Source organism: Schistocerca nitens, chromosome 11 (genome assembly GCF_023898315.1).
Source record: "Schistocerca nitens isolate TAMUIC-IGC-003100 chromosome 11, iqSchNite1.1, whole genome shotgun sequence".
In the NCBI taxonomy this organism is placed as follows: Eukaryota; Metazoa; Arthropoda; class Insecta; order Orthoptera; family Acrididae; genus Schistocerca; species Schistocerca nitens.
This window is the reverse complement of record NC_064624.1, coordinates 151,527,707-151,544,622: the sequence shown is the minus strand read 5'-3', so window position 1 is coordinate 151,544,622 and position 16,916 is coordinate 151,527,707. Positions and strand designations below refer to the sequence as shown.

General features: G+C 37.8%; 1 protein-coding gene and 1 long non-coding RNA gene across 14 annotated transcripts in view; one reads left to right on the top strand and one right to left on the bottom strand.

The window, feature by feature from the left end:
• LOC126213454 (uncharacterized) overlaps nucleotides 1-16,916 on the top strand; it is a 449,182-nt gene that overhangs the window by 110,770 nt on the left and 321,496 nt on the right. For 4 of the 13 annotated variants that reach the window (XM_049941219.1, XM_049941225.1, XM_049941227.1 and 1 more), the window contains one exon: nucleotides 4,057-4,154. The exons of 8 other annotated variants lie outside the window; for them this stretch is intronic. The gene's annotated coding sequence lies outside the window, so the exon portion shown is untranslated. Of the gene's footprint in view, nucleotides 1-4,056; nucleotides 4,155-16,916 lie in introns of those variants that run through there. One more of the 13 variants, XR_007541176.1, reaches the window with a different exon arrangement.
• Nucleotides 4,235-16,916, bottom strand: part of LOC126213460 (uncharacterized) — a 75,554-nt gene continuing 62,872 nt past the window's right edge. Inside the window, exon 3 of the long non-coding RNA XR_007541186.1 lies at nucleotides 4,235-4,424. This is a non-coding gene — a long non-coding RNA (uncharacterized LOC126213460). The remainder of the gene's footprint in view (nucleotides 4,425-16,916) is intronic.

Here is a 16,916-nt window from a genome sequence, read left to right as displayed (position 1 = left end):
TTGTTTTTTGAAGATTGTGTATTTGTTTTCGAAGGCTCACTTTTACACATGAGTCTTAACACATTGGTGCTATCTTCTACATTCCCAAGTACAAACTTTTTATTGGTTTCATTTCAGATATGTGTAAAATATCGTGCCTCATCTGCTATTGCCACGCAATCTTTTTCTAAATTGTACTTTTTCATTTTTTTTTCAATGTAGAGTATTTCTCTGTTACACATGAGCTAAATGTTACAAAACTATTACTTTTGTCCACTTTTAAATTATTTTGCATTTTTATTTGTGATACTTCATCATTTTTGCAGTGCTTGAATTATTGAGGCCTTGTTTCATATGATAATGATGTTCTTTTTTTTTTTTTACATGTTTTTGTTACACAAGCAGCATATGATTATGAGTAGGCCACCGTTACCAATATCATATTTCTTCTGCTACAGTTTTTGTGAAACCTCTATTTACAACTATTACCCTGGATACCTTTCCTAACTTTTTTGTAATGCACATTACAATTATTACCACATTTTACTTAACTTTTATCAGAGCAGTTTACACCTAGTCCAATCATTGCCATCTTGTGAAACTCAACTATCAAACTAAAATGTTAAATGGCATTAACAGCATCCCCCTTACTCAGAGGCAATTTTATCTCCTTAACAGTATGTTGAGAGTTGCACTAATAGTCTCTGCCTCAGGTATGAAAATAGCTTCAGAATGGATGAACATAGCATGTGGATTGTCACAAGGATCATTACATGACCCACTCTTTTTTGTAATCTACATAAATGATCTTCCGTTGACTATAAGGGTCAGTTCAAATACTGTAATATTTGCTGATGACACAAGCATACTAACTGAGAGTCCAAACTGAGTCCTGGCAGTCATATCTCAGATGAGAGCTTAATATGCATACAAGTGTTTTGCGGCTAATGGTTTAAGTCCTAACCTCACACAAACTCGTATTATGGAATTTCAAGCAAACAATAATTACTTTTTAACAACACAAGTAGACATTAATGGTCATACATAAGTTAATGAAGAAGCTCTGTTTGAATATGCTATGCCAATAGATGCATCTCCTATTGTGTTGACCTAAAGACAAGATCAGTGGTTTATTTTGCATGATTTCTAACCCTGCTGCATTATGGGATTTCTTCTGTGGCAGTGCAATTAAAGTAAATAATGACCTCAGAAGTTTAGTCCCATAGTACCCAGAGCCATTTTTTGTAACAGAGAAGGAATTTCTGTGCTTTGTTTATCTCATATTAATGTACACCTTCATTCATTACACATCCCTGAGGATTCTCATTGGTGGGGTCTGGGGAACATGATAAATAAATGAATGAATGAATGAATGAATGAATGAATGAATGTGTAATGCTCTTTACCTTATGAATAACTATTTTTGTTTTGGTTTTTGTGAGTGTTGCAAGCGTGGAGAGTAAGCAACAGTTTAAGGGTGCAAAAGGCCTTAGGGTCGAACATCAGTATTTGCAATTCTTTTTACTTCTTTTTCTATTATTGCTTGCTTCACCTCTGCTTGTGATTTAAAAAGTGAAAACTTCCAAGCTGCTCCCACTGTGAGACTACATTAAACTGAAATTACTGCCTGTGTACATTGTTAGAGAGCTTGCAACTAAAAAAAAAATTAATAAAAAAAACAATGGGTATATTATGTGGTGTAGGACCATTAATTAATTAATTAATTAATTAATTAATTGGTGCTCTGTATCTATAACTGCACAGTATAAAAATATATTGACCCATTTCTTAAGTACTATAAACATTTCTTGAACTTTTACAAGTCATTCTTAGCAAGAAATGATACTATACAATATTTTGTTTATTTGTACACTCTACTAATGCAATTCAAACTGGCACTACAGTTCTGTGTTTCTACACACTCAAGTGAAGTTGTGCTTGACAGGTAATCCTTCACAATCAATTTGAAACTGTTTACTTCCATTTGTTTACTTGTTTTATGTAATTCTTTATAAAATTCAATGCCATGACATAATATGCCGTTCTGTAATAGTGGTGCATTTCTCTGTTATACATGTACAGTATATGGGGTGTGAAAATTTATAACAAAGAAAAGGGGAAAAGATTTCCTCAGTATTAATTTAGAATGCTTGATAAGCATTTGTATGACAAACAGATGCAGAATAGTTGTTATTCAGGTGAAGAGTTACCAAAGGACAATCTGCAAATTTGAGTGGGAGAGAACACATACTTAAACTATTGTCACACAGAGCGGGAATTCTGATGTCAACATTGGCTGAACTGAGTTTCTGATATCAGAGTGAGAAAAATGCATGTCGAGGAGTACTTACAAACATGCAGACCAATACTGAGCATGTCAGATGTTCTAAACACACATCTGAATGTGGACAAATGAGATGGAAGAACACCAACCAAGTTACTGGCAGGTCATCTCTTCTTTTGGTAGTGCTAGAAAGAGCATCAAGGCCACTTAAGACATGAGATGAATTACATGTTTTGACAGATGTGATGAAAGGAAAGGAATGTTTGTACAACTTGCAAACTATTATAAAAAACTCTCCCAGTTAGACTGTAACTGGGGTGTGTTGAAAGTTGAAAATCTTTCACCCACAGCTATGCAGTCCAAAGGAGTGTCGTGTAGAATTTTTAAATGAGCAAAATGTGTTCAACATTCATACCAATAAGAAAAGAGAAGGCATGCAAAGTTCTTAGATTTGTCTGTTAATGATGCAGTATGTAGGGCAAAATTGTGCAATTTTGCATAAAATGGAATATTTGGTTGAGCACTATGTTCACAAAAAGCTAAAACAACTCCATTGACATTCAAGGCACTTGGCCACAATTTGCTTTATGGATTGAAGCTGAGAAAACTTGTGTGTGTGTGTGTGTGTGTGTGTGTGTGTGTGTGTGTGTGTGTGTGTGTGTGTGTGTGTGTGTGTGTGTTCACACATTTCCTTTACATTGCATACATCATTAAACGTTTGTATGGATATTATTCAGGAGTTAAGTGTTAGGCCTATAAGTGCAAACATGTGAATGGGAAGAAAAACTATTCAAGCAGTTTTACACAGCCAGTTGTGAAGTGCACTGGCACAAACTGTACCAGTTCACACTTGCCGAAACCATCTTTGTCTAGCCAAGGAAAACTTGATGTTCAGCACAACAGTTTTTTACATTTGTCGAAACCATCTTTGTCTAGCCAAGGAAAACTTGTTGTTCAGCACAACAGTTTTTTACATCTAGATGTGCAATATGAGATTTTCACTCTGCAGCAGACTGTGTGCTGATATGAAACTAACTGACAGATTAAAACTCTGTTCTGGGCCGAGAGTCAAACTCGGGACCTTTGCCTTTCGCAGGCAAGTCATCCACCAAATGAGCTACCCAAGGACGACTTATACCTCATCCTCACAGCTTTAGTTCTGCCAGTATCTCATCTCCTACCTGCCAAACTTCACAGAAGCTCTCCTGTGAACCTTGCAAACCTAGCACTCCTGGAAGAAGGGATACTGTGAAGACATGGCTTAGCCACAGCCTGGGGATGTTTCCGGAATGAGATTTTCACTCTACAATGGAGTGTGTACTGCTGTGAAACTTGCCCGTGAAAGACAAAGGTCCCGAGTTCAAGTCTCAGTCGGCCACACAGTTTTAATCTACCAGCAAGTTTTAGAAATGAGTGTGTGTCATATTATGCATCAGCAGCTAGGTAGTGAAGTGCTACTGCTTGGTCATGCTGCACTAATACAGTGAACTGTTGTTTATGTAGGGGCCTTATTTCACTTCCTTTTAATCGTTTTGGAACGTTTCAGATAGCATAAATGTGTCTATACCCGTTTTCCACTTATTGCTTGCGGTACTATTGTTGTAATGTACTAAATTATAGAGTGCCAAAGAAATGACAGTTGTGATTAGCCAAATAGTCAGCTTTGACTAACTGAAGTTTACTGTTGTAAGGATTTATTTTCTGTCCATTGCAATTTTAAGTGAATAATTTGAGTATACACCTCCCAAAGTCAAGCCTGTATTCTTTATCAAAATCTTTGTTTTATGTTTCAGACAGAAGATAGGAATGAAGTGCCAACCTATTCTGAACTGGGAGTGCAGTCTGTAGCAAATTATGTGGAGAGTTTGCATAGCAACAGTAGTAATACAAGGTGTCCAACAAAGGACTTGCTAACATTAGGATTAAATAGCATGAAAATAGTAGAACAGACATTATGTTTATTGTGAAAGCAGTAAGAACTTTATACAGAAGCTTTGAAATAATAGTTACAAAACATGGAACTGTCATAGCAAAACAATGTACTTATAAATAATACTCCAAAGTTCAGAGCAATCAGTTAATCAACTTCAAATGGAGAGGCAGCATGTAAATGTTGGGCCGGTGGCAGCTGTAGTTACTCCTGAAGATGTCACCATAGTTTCTGAAAGAATACAGCAGAATATGAGGAAATTTGCCCAAACTATTTCTATAGAGGCTGGTTTGAAGTGTTCAAGCATGCATACACTACTGAGAAATGGTCCACATATGTTCCTATTCACCGATACATCCATCTGAATGTGTTGGAGAATAAGAAAACTGGCAATTTTGGGGTACCAAAAAGCCCCTTTTGTATGAAGAAAAACCATTGCATTCTCCTAAAGCTATTGTTTAGGCTTGTGATATGCAGCAGGCATACAATCAGCCCTTATGTCATGCAAGAATCAGTAGCTAGTAAACATTATAATTTTTGAAAAGTTTGTCATCAAACAATAAGCATTAGAGCATCAATGTGCACTGAGTGATTCATGCAAAATGGGGCCTGACCACATCCGACCAAACAGGTGTTCCACTTTCTTGAGGAATACTTTGAGAATAGGGTCATTGTGTGGATTATCCCATTTTTATGGACACAGGCATGGAAAGCCTCCATATTCACTCAGTCTGACTTTTGGGACTACTTTTCTGGGACACGTTGAAATACATTATCAACTGGGACCATCCCACCACACTGGATGAGTATGAACTGTTTGCATTGCAACTGAATCCTTAATAAAAAGAAAATATGGCTTCGAATTCAATTTTTCTGAATCTACAAGAGAAAATGCTCAGCCAGCTACATGCATTGACAATATTTTAACAAATTATGAATTTGAAGATGGATATAAATTTTGTCTAGATCTAGGAATTTCTGATCATTCAGCATTATTCATTGAGCTACCCCGAGCAGGTAGAGAAGTCCCATGTAAAAAATCTTATGTAAAAAGGATCTTCAACCAAGAAACTTTGACTCTATTCCATGATAAGCTCAAGGAGACAGAATGGCACTTTGATAAAAAATATTTCATGCACAGCAAATTTTGAAGCATTTCTAGGGGATTTTCTAAGTGTTTTCAATGAAATGTTTCCACAAAAGACTTATTTTAATAAAATGACAAAATTAAAATGGATCACTAAAGGTATAAAAATCTCCAGTGCTAAGACAAGGCAGCTACATAAGGAACCAAGACATAATCAAAAAATTGAATTTATTGAATATGTTAAACGATACAAAAGTACATTTAAGAAAGTTGTCAAAGCAGCAAAGCAAATGACAAATAATAAATTATTCTTAAAACATGAGAATAAATCAAAGGCAGTGTGGTCAGTTGTAAAACACGAATTAGATATCAAAGCCTCTAGACATGGAATTAGTACAATTAAGCTTGAAGATGAGATCATTGTAAATCCGGCTAGAATTTCAGAATGCTTCAATGAGTTCTTCATTAATGTAGTGAAACCAGAGGTTAATACTGCAGATTATGAGAACAATGTATGTCCCTTTGGACTAAATCATAATTCTGAATGCCTCTTTAAATTCAAAACAGTTTCAGCAATAGATGTAGAAAAAATTATATTAAAACTAAAAAACAAAAATTCTGCAGGTTGGGATGGAATACCAGCAAAAGCCCTTAAAATTGTGTGTAAAATAATAGGATACCCGCTATCTAAAGTAATAAACCAATCCTTTGAACAAGGAAGCTTCCCAGAGGTACTGAAGTATGCAGAAGTAAAACTGTTGCTCAAAAAGGGTTCAAGAGAGGATATGGAGAATTATCATCCCATCTCCCTCCTTCCAGTCCTATCAAAAATGTTTGAAAACGCTGCTGCTATGCAGATTCAAAATTTTATGGAGAAATATGATATTATTACGGAAAACCAATTTGGTTTCCAGCGTGGCAAAAGTACTACTGATGCAATTAACAAGTTTATCGACAAGATCAGCACATCATTAGACAACCATAATAAAGTAGCAGGAATATTTTGTGATCTCACAAAAGCCTTTGACTCTGTAAATGACGCACTGCTCATCTATAAGCTTGACAAGAGTAATGTTCTAAATTGGCTTACTTCATACTCATCAAATAGGAAACAGAGTGATTGTCTCATCAAATGCAGCAAATTACTATTCAAAATGGAAAACAGTAGCCCAAGGTGTCCCTCAAGGCTCGATTCTAGGACTTATTTTGTTATTGTTCTATATAAATGATTTACCGAACAATATAAATGCTCCATTGATTATATTTGCATATGACACATCTGCATTAACTGAAAACCAGAAGCCCAAAAACATCCCTCTCTACATAATAAACACAATGAACAAACTAGAAACATGGTTCCAACTGAATGGATTAAGATTGAACATCCCCAAAACCCACATGGTCCAGTTCAGAACAAAACAGTCAAAGCCCCAAGAAATTAAAATAACTCATAAAAATCAGGATATAGAAGAAGTGGATTCTGTCAAGTTTTTAGGGTTAAACTTAGATAAAAATTTAAATTTGAATAAACATGTTGACTACCTGCTAAACAAATTATGTAGCTTTGCATTTGCTATGCAAATATTAGCTGGTGCAACAGACATGGATACAAGGAAAATTGCATACCACAGCTACTTTCAATCAGTTGTAAGGTATGGTATTATTTTTTGGGGAAATTCAAGCAATATATTGCGCATAGTAAAGTTGCAAAAAAGAATAATAAGGAACATGTGTACTGCCCATCAAATGGTTCAAATGGCTCTGAGCACTATGGGACTTAACATCTGTGGTCATCAGTCTACTGCCCATCCAAGGACATCATGTTGCCTTCTATTTGAAAAACAACAGTTATTAACAGTTCCCTCCTTATACATCTATGATATTATCATCTTTCTACATAGCAATTTAGAGTTATTCGAGAAAAACTGTTTCAATCACACATATAACATGAGAAACAAAGACAATTTTATGCTTCCCACTAATCGCTTAAACCTATATGTGCAGTCTCCTTAGTATATGGCAACGAAAATTCATAACAAGCTAAAAGGAAAGAATGTTCTGAGTATGAACCTAGAGATACTGAAATCAAAGCTATATGATATACTTGTCAAACGCTGTTACTACACTGTTGGGGAGTTCATGAAGGATGAACTGAACATTTGAGCAGGATAAATTTACATATAGTCTTGTGTGTAAATGTAGCTATCCATCACAAAAAGGAGGAAAGAAAAATAAAAGTTTATAATAATGTTAAAATTCTTTGTACCAATTAGGCCTAAGTTAAGTTATCCATTTTCAGACCTGTCACCTGTACACCAATAATATGATTAGAAATTGTATGCTATGAGACGAATAAAACACTATTCACTATTCATTTCCATACATTTCAAGATGTGTTAACAAATGATGATCAGTGAGCATTTTGAAAAGATTGTGATGTGATTGCAAAGGCTGCTTGCTAAAGATAAATTTATTTATGCATGCTGATAAAAGCAGACATTATACAGTGCCTTAGCAGTTTTTCTAAGTATTATTCATAACTTCTGTACAAAATTCTTTGTGTTCAAAGTTAATCTACCATTCATTCAATTCTTTTCTTTTCTGTGTTAGTTAATTATAAATCAGGGAGTCCTTGGTTGGCTACCCTTTATATTTATAGTTAATGAAAACCCAGCAACTACACACACAATTCTTCAGTCCGCAGATCTTCAAACTTCCACTCCTAGGTACTCCTCAATGAAGAAAAGGGAGCAGAATGATAAATATGGTCCTGCAATTGAGTCAATCACTAATATACTGCAGGAAGTTGATGATGAAACAGATATTTTTGCTAAATTTTTGGGAGCATAAATCAGAAAAATTGTTCTGAGGAGAAAAGGGATGTAAATCTAATATTAATGAAAGTCTTGTGTAAATCATTAAATGAATAAATTTTATATTGGAATGTAATTTGCTTTAGGACTATGGAGTTATAATCAGCACTTTCTTTTTCCTTTTTTTTTTTCTGTGAGCTCTGTTCTTCAATATCGCTGTAGAACTTAATGCTACATTCACGCCAAGAGTTTGGAAAAGGCAGTTCAAGGCAGCAATTTATGCTGGTACATGTTGTGTTTGCTAAGACTGAGTAAATGTATCACGAATAAATATAGCATGTAAGGTTTTGGCAGAATGTAAATAATATGGGAGTAAAGGAAACAACCTACCAAACAGGAGAATCATTGATTTGTCAACAGAAACACAAAACAGAATGGAAATTTTGCTACCTTTTGGATAGGCCTATCATACACTGAAGACTAGCCCAAACAGGCCTTTTTTGTGCTGTCTGGGGTTTGAGAATTTTTTGACTGGTGAGGATTTTTTTTTTTTAATTTTGGGCCTATATGTGTAAAATTACATTTTTAAACATTCTCTTGCATGCTTCTCTCATCCAGTCTTCGAACAAATGCATACAACAATAGGGAGTTATGGTTACAGGTTATGCCACAACTTATCACTTAGTAATTTTGCCAAACAACAGGGGCTATATGTCTGTTCTGTTTTCATGTGTCAAGTGACTCATCTGTGCATTTTTATCTCTGTTTATTTTTTATCTCACCATTGAGGAATAGGCAAAAAGAGTGTGTTTTAATATTAATCTACAACAGGAATACAAATTTGTGAAATTGTGTAATGACAGTGACAATGAATCTATTTATTGCACAATATGTAATGGAGAACTTCCTGCTGCATATAAATGGAAAGGTGATATTAAAGACTATGCAAAAACAGCAATATGTTATGTAGCAAATGTATACTGAACAAAGTAATGTAAAATGCCTCTCTGTAAGTGATTAATCACTGGGACTTCAGACAGTCAAGAGAAAGGCAAGGAACAAAGACAGTTACTGATGTCAAGAGAAAGGCAAGGAACAACATTTATGATAAACATCAAACGACAGATTATAGATGTAAAACTCCAGGACTGTATACAGGAAAGTAGCATATAGTAAACAGATTTTGGTAGTGGGCCAGCTCTTGTCACAAGAGTACAATCCTGAGCTGGCTGTTTCTCAAGGAGTTCCTTGCGGGGTAGGGGAGCGGCTCTGTACATAAAAAACAGTATTTCATTTAAGTACATAGACATATCATGACACTGCACTGAACAGATATTTGAAAGCTGTGCAGCATTAGTTGAATTTAGTGAAACTAAACTTCTAATTGCTGTTGTTTATAGGTCCCCTAACTCTGCCTTCAGAGCATTTTTGCTTAAGCTAGAGAGGGTTCTTGATTCACTTTGTAGGAAGTACGAGAAAGTAGTTATATGTGGTGACTTCAATATTAATTTTGTACATGACTGTGCAAGAAAAAGGATGTTGGTAGATCTCCTAAATTCATATGATCTGATGCAAACTGTGTTTTTCCCAACTAGGGTGCAGGGGAACAGTAGCACAGTCATAGACAATTTTTTTATTCATTCTTCATTACTAGATTGGCATTCTGTTAGTAAAAGGGTGAATGGCCTTTCAGACCAAGATGCACAAATTTTAACACTAAAAGGTTTTTGTACTCAACCAATGTCGTATTTAATTACAAACTATGTAAGAAAGTTAATCCAACAGCAATAGAGAGTTTTTCAAAACTTGTCAAGGAACAAGAGTGGCAAGATGTTTATAGTGCCGATAATATAGATGATAAATACAATGCTTTCCATAACACATTTCTAATGCTCTTTGAGAGTTGCTTTCCATTAGAACATTCTAAATGGGGTACTAGCAGTAATGGACAGCCCGGTTGGCTGACTAGTGGGATAAGGGTATCATGTAGAACAAAGCGGGAATTATATCGAAATGTTAGAAGTAGTCACAATCAAGCTACAGTAGCCCATTACAAAGAGTATTACAAGGTGCTTAAAAATATTATTAGCAAGGCAAAAAGTATGTGGTATGCAAATAGAATAGCTAATTCACAGGATAAAATTAAAGCCATATGGTCAGTTGTGAAGGAAGTGTCTGGTCAGCAGCACAAGGTTGATGATATAAAGTCAGTTTGCAGTAATAATATTTCTGTTACTGATAAGTCAGATATATGTACAGTATTTAACAATAATTTTCTGAGCATTGCTGGTGAATTAAATACAAATTTAGGTTCTACAGGAAATCATATAAATTTCTTAGCAAATGCCTTTCCGAGATTGACGTCTGAAATACTCCTCTGTGATGCAGACAAGAGGGAGATTGAGTCAATAATTCAATTACTGAAGACTAAGGACTATCATGGTTATGATGGAGTGTCTAGTAGAATATTAAAGTATTGTGCTGCACATGTTAGCCCTGTATTTAGCCATATTTGTAACTTTTCCTTTAGGAATGGTCAGTTTCCTGAGTGATTAAAGTACTCAGTAGTAAAGCCGCTTTATAAAAAGGGAGAAAGGGATAATGTAGATAATTTTAGACCTATTTGTATGCTATCAGTGTTTGCAAAAGTTATCGAAAAGGCTGTGTATGTAAGGTTAATTGATCATTTTATGTCACACGATTTGCTATCAAATGTACAGTTCGGATTTAGAAGTCGTTTGACAACTGAAAATGCTATATTCTCTTTTCTCTGTGAGGTACTGGATGGGCTAAACAAAAAGTTTTGAACGCTTGGTGTATTTTTTGATTTAACAAAGGCATTTGACTGTGTTGATCTCACAATATTGCTCCAGAAGTTGGACCATTACGGAATAATGGGAGTAGCTCACAATTGGTTCACCTCTTACTTTAGCAACAGGCAGCAAAAAGTCATTATTCACAATGTTGATAATGGCTGTGATGTGGGATCTGAGTGGGGTACTGTCAATTGGGGGGGGGGGGGGGGGGGGGTGCCACAGGGATCAGTGTTGGGGCCGCTCCTGTTCCTTATTTATATAAATGATATGCCCTCTAGTATTATGGGTAACTCTAAAATATTTATGTTTGCTAATGACACTAGCTCGGTAGTAAAGGATGTTGTGTGCAACAGTAACTCGGTTTCAAGTAGTGCAGTACATGACCTCAGTTCATGGCTTGTAGAAAATAAAGTAACATTAAATCACAGTAAGACTCAGTTTTTACAGTTTCTAACACACAATTCAACAAAACCTGACGTTTTAATCTTGCAGAATGGGCATATGATTAGTGAAACTGGACAGTTCAAATTCCTAGGTGTTCAGATAGATAGTAAGCTGTTGTGGAAAGCCCACATTCAGGATCTTGTTCAAAGACTTCATACTGCCATTTTCACTATTTGAACGGTATCGAAAGCGAGTGATACTTCGACACGTAAATTAGTCTACTTTGCTTATTTTCATTCACTCATGTCGTATGGTATTATGTTTTGGGGTAACTCTTCCCATTCTAGAAGGATATTTTTGGCTCAGAAATGGGCAGTTGGGCAATAAGTGGTGTGAGTTTCCAAACCTCTTGTCGACCTCTGTTCACGAATCTGGGTATTTTGACATTGGCCTCTCAATATGTATATTCCTTATTGTCATATCTTGTTACCAGTATTAGTTTATTTCCAACAATAAGCAGCTTTCACTTGGTTAATACTTGGCAGAAAACAAACCTGCATTTGGATTGGAATTCCTTAACTCTTGTGCAAAAAGATGTGCAGTATACTGCTGCATCCATTTTCAATAAGCTGCCACTCGAATTCAAAAATCTTAGCAGTAATACACACACTTTCAAATCGAAACTGAAGGGTTTCCTCATGGGTCATTCCTTCTGTTCTATCGAGGAGTTCCTTGAAAAATTAAGCTGATTCTCATTGTATTGCTGATAGCGTTTGCTTAAACGTAAGGACTGATTTTCTTTCTGGTTCATGAACATTTATTTTTATCTGTTATTGCTTTTATGTTGTAAGTTCATGTACTGACACATTCCATGACCTTGGAGATTTGCTCCTCAATTTGGTCCTACGGAGCTTGACATGTAAATAAATAAATAAATAAATAAATGCAAATAGACTCCGGTTGCTAGTGTTTTCATTGTACTCTACAGAGCATCCACTTGCTATAAGATTCTGTTGACTGTGTACGTGAAAATCCAAGATTACATCTCAGGAATTTCAAGTGGGGAGGAGGTGGATGTACTGGAAAAGGTCATGTGATATTGTGGTACTATTACTGACGCTGGCAACAATATGCGCATTACCTACATGCCAGAGTTTGTGCGCTTGGTGCTCACACAAAAGCTAGATTCTCAATACAACTGTAACCTGAAAGCAGTCCACAAAAAAGTCACATTAATAGGTAATTGCTGTTGTGTCAAAGAGCTATTTACATGTCTTGGTCTCCCTCTATAATGTTTGCTCTCATACTACCCTCCAGTAACCAGATTGATAATTCCTTAAGTATGTCTCATATCAGCAGATCACTTCATCTTTTCTCCTCAATTCTATTTAGTAACCCATCATCATTAGTTAAGCCGCTGGTGAAGTATCAGTGCAGCAGCAGTGCAGTAGCGAGTCGCATATATAGCTTCCATATTTGTTTTGTAGTTTGATTCTTAATTTCTTTCTAAGTGTTTGTGCGCTTGCATATTTAATTACATAAAATCCTTGTGTATTCTCGTATTTGAGAGGAGTCGTTAGATATTAGCAGTAGGACGGATAGGGTGTGTGTGTGTGCTGTGTGCGGGCGCAGGAGGAACTGGCTGCGGTTCGCGAGCAGCTGAGCGTGCTGTTGGCCACGGTCAGCCGCCTTCATGCTGCTGCCTCGAGGTGTAGCGATGGTGGAGGTTCTGGCGCGTCACTTGAGACAACCCAGGTGTCACTTGCTGTGTCCGCTGACTCAGCCACCGAGGCACCTTCTAGAGTACCCGGCGCGCTGGGGCCAACCTCACCTCAGGGTGAGTGGCAGACTGCAACGCGTTTGTGGCGCTCGAGGCAGAGGGTCAATGTAGAGGCTGTCCGACTGGCCTCGCCCGTTCGTCCTGTCAGTGGGCAGGTGGCCGCTCCTTCAGCAGAGCCTGAGCAGGCACATGGGGGCAAAAGCTTGCTGGTTATTGGGAGCTCCAACGTTCGGCAGGTGATGGAGCCCCTTAGGGAAATAACGTACAGGGCTGGAAAGAAATCCAACGTTCACTCGGTTTGTCTGACAGGGGGACTTATCTGAGATGTGGAGGTGGCCTTGCCTGTGGCTATCAAGCATAAGGGGTGCAGTCATCTGCAAGTAGTTGCTCACGTCGGCACCAATGATGCCTGTCACTTGGGTTCTGAGGCGATCGTCAGTTTGTACAGGCGGCTGGCGGATTTGATCAAGACTGCTGGCCTCGCACATGGGGTGCAAGCAGAGCTCTCTATTTGCAGCATCGTTCCCAGAATGGATCGGGGTCCTTTGGTTTGGAGCTGAGTGGAGGGTCTCAACCAGAGGCTTCATCGACTCTGTGACGGTCTTGGCTGCAGATTTCTAGACTTGCGCTATTTGGTGGGGAATTGTAGGACCCCCCTATATAGGTCAGTGGTGCACTACACAAAGGAAGCGGCTACTCTGGTAGCAGAGTACTTGTGGCATTCACATGGGGTTTTTTTAGGCTACGCAGTGGTATGAGCTGTCCTGATGAACACTCAGCAGTCGACGTGCAGGCAGGGAAATCAGGACGCGCTCAGTGTAAAGACCCTTCATCTATCAAGATATTAGCAGTAAATTTTCAGAGTGTTCGGAATAAAGTTCCTGAATTTACTGCCCTCCAAGAAGCATGTGGCGAGAAAATTATTCTTGGGACTGAGACATGGCTGAACCCTGAGATAGGAAGTTATGAAATATTTAGTGAGGGTTGGAACATGTATCGGAAAGACAGATTAGACACCGTAGGAGGTGGTGTATCCATTGCGGTTGACAAAAATAATGTGTCTACTGAGGTCGAAGTAGATCCAAACTGATTCTATCAGTTTTTCCATTCATCTGTAAAGAATTCGCGTTAGTATTTTGCAGCTTTGACTTATTAAACTGATAGTTCAGTAATTTTCACATCTGTCTACGCCTGCTTTCTTTGGGATTGGAATTATTATATTCTTCTTGAAGTCTGAGGGTATTTCACTTGCCTCATACACTTTGCTCACCAGATGGTAGAGTTTTGTCAGGACTGGCTCTCCCAAGGCTGTCAGTAGTTCTAATGAAATGTTGTCTACTCCCGGGGCCTTGTTTCGACTCAGATCTTTCAGTGCTCTGTCAAACTCTTCACGCAGTATCGTATCTCCCATTTTATCTTCATCTACATTCTCTTCCATTTTCATAATATTGTCCTCAAGTACATCGCCCTAGTATAGACCCTCTATATACTCCTTCCACCTTTAAGCTTACACTTCTTGGCTTAGAACTGGGTTTCAATCAAAGCTCTTGATATTCATGCAAGTGGTTCTCCTTTCTCCAAAGGTCTCTTTAATTTTCCTGTAGGCAATATCTATCTTACCCCTAGTGAGATAGGCCTCTACATCCTTACATTTGTCCTCTAGCCATCCCTGCTTAGCCATTTTGCCCTTCTTGTCGATATCATTTTTGAGACGTTTGTATTCCTTTTTGCCTGCTTCATTTACTGAATTTTTATATTTTCTCCTTTCATCAATTAAATTCATTATTTCTTCTGTTACCCAAGGATTTCTACTAGCCCTCGCCTTTTGCCTATTTGATCCTCTGCTGCCTTCACTATTTCATCCCTCAAAGCTACCCATTCTTCTTCTACTGTATTTCTTTCCCCCATTCCTGTCAATTGTTCCCTTATGCTCTCCCTGAAACTCTGTACAACCTCTGGTTCTTTCAGTTTATCCAGGTCCCATCTCCTTAAATTCCCATCTTTTTACAGTTCCTTCAGTTTTAATCTACAGTTCATAACTAATAGATTGTGGTCAGAGTCCACATCTGCTCCTGGATATGTCTTGCAATTTAAAACCTGGTTCCTAAATCTCTGTCTTACCATTATATAATCTATCTGATACCTTTTAGTATCTACAGGGTTCTTCCATGTATACAACCTTCTTTCATGATTCTTAAACCAAGTGTTAGGTATGATAAAGTTATGCTCTGGTCAAAATTCTACCAGACGTCTTCCTCTTTCATTTCTTAGCCCCAATCCATATTCACCTACTATGTTTCCTTCCCTCCCTTTTCCTGCTCTTGAATATAGTCACCCATGACTATTAATTTTTTGTCTCCCTTCACTACCTGACTAACTTCTTTTATCTCATCACATATTTTATCAATTTCTTCGTCATCTGCAGAGCTAGTTGGCATATAAACTTGTACTACTGTAGCAGGTGTGGGCTTGTGTCTATCTTGGCCACAATAATGCGTTCACTATGCTGTTTGTAGTAGCTTACTTGTACTCCTATTTTTTTATTCATTATTAAACCTACTCCTACATTACACCTATTTGATTTTGTAGTTATAACCGTGTATTCACCTGACCAAAAGTCTTGTTCCTCCTGCCACCGAACTTCACTAATTCTCATTATATCTAACTTTAACCTATCCATTTCCGTTTTTAAATTTTCTAACCTACCTGCCTGATTAAGGGATCTGACATTCCACGCTCCAATCCATAGAACGCCAGTTTTCTTTCTCCCGATAACAATGTCCTCCTGAGTAGTCCCCGCCCAGAGATCCGAATGGGGGATTATTTTACCTCCGGAATATTTTACCCAAGAGGACGCCATCATCATTTAACCATACAGTAAAGCTCCATGCCCTTGGGAAAAATTACGGCTGTAGTTTCCCCTTGCTTTCAGCCGATTGCAGTACCAGAACAGCAAGGCCATTTTGGTTAGTGTTACAAAGCCAGATCAGTCAATCATCCAGACTGTTGCCCCTGCAACTACTGAAAAGGCTGCTGCCCCTCTTCAGGAACCACACATTTGTCTGGCCTCTCAACAGATACCCCTCCATTGTGGTTGCACCTATGGTACAGCTATCTGTATCGTTGAGGCACACAAGCCTCCCCACCAACGGCAAGGTCCATGGTTCATGGAGGGGAATGACTATGGTTACAAAAGTTAAAAAGTCGGTCAAGAAGGCTAGGAGAGTATCCTTACTAGAAAGAGCAGATAAGTAGTTGTTAGCTTCCCACTTAGTAAATGAATCGACTTCATTTACTTCCGGTACGATGGATGTGGAAGAATTATGGGCAAATTTTAAACACATCGTAAATCACACATTGGACAAGTATATACCGAAAAAGTGGGTTGCAGACAGTAAAGACCCACTGTGGTTTAACAGCGCAATTCAGAGAATGCTCAGGAAGCAAAGGCAGTTGCACTCGCAGTACAAGAAAGATCAGGAGAATGAGGACAGGCAAAAGTTAGTAGAGATTCGTGGTGCTGTAAAAAGCGTGATGCGCAAAGCATTCAATGGTCTTACATAAAATCGGTAAGCAGGTCGAAGGGTTCCATCCAGTCACTCACTGATCAGTCTGGCCTGGCAATGGAAGACAGCAAAATGAAAGCTGAAATTTTAAATTTAGCATTTGAGAAATCTTTCATGCAGGAGGATCGTACGAACATACCGCTGTTTGAGTCTCGTACAGATTCCCGTATGGAGGACATAGTGATAGACATCCCTGAGGTTGTGAAGCAGCTGAATGGGTTGAAAATAAATAAATTGCCAGGTCCTGATGGGATTCCAATTCGGTTTTGCAGAGAGT